Below are 396 nucleotides of genomic sequence, written 5' to 3'. Positions count from 1 at the left end.
AGCACGCGCGTCGCCACGTAAACACGCGTCGGGTGCGCCTACGCATGAAAACGACGAACGCGCTACACATGTTGGGTATCGCCGCGCACGCCGGAGTGAGAGCAATAATTCTAGGGCCAGTATTTTGGGGTTTCTCTAAATTGATGACCTGTGTGGGGGCTTTTAAAGCGTCTTTTATTGACTTTTTAGGGTACTGCAGTTTTTCGCCGTTTCACGGTCGCACGCAATCTGTAACCGGGGCATGTTGGGTATCGTTTTACTCGTTGTAACCTCGTCTTTTATATTTCATTAAAAAAATGGGTAATTTGTTGTGTTTTGGGGCATTTAATTAAATTTGTCACTAAATTTTGGGGTTTAATAAGGAGTTGCGCTAATATTGCGCAACATAAAAATTTT

This window comes from Nanorana parkeri, unplaced genomic scaffold (assembly GCF_000935625.1).
Source record: "Nanorana parkeri isolate BGI_ZX_2015 unplaced genomic scaffold, ASM93562v1 scaffold1634, whole genome shotgun sequence".
Lineage (NCBI taxonomy): Eukaryota > Metazoa > Chordata > Amphibia > Anura > Dicroglossidae > Nanorana > Nanorana parkeri.
Note: the sequence above shows the minus strand (reverse complement) of the source record.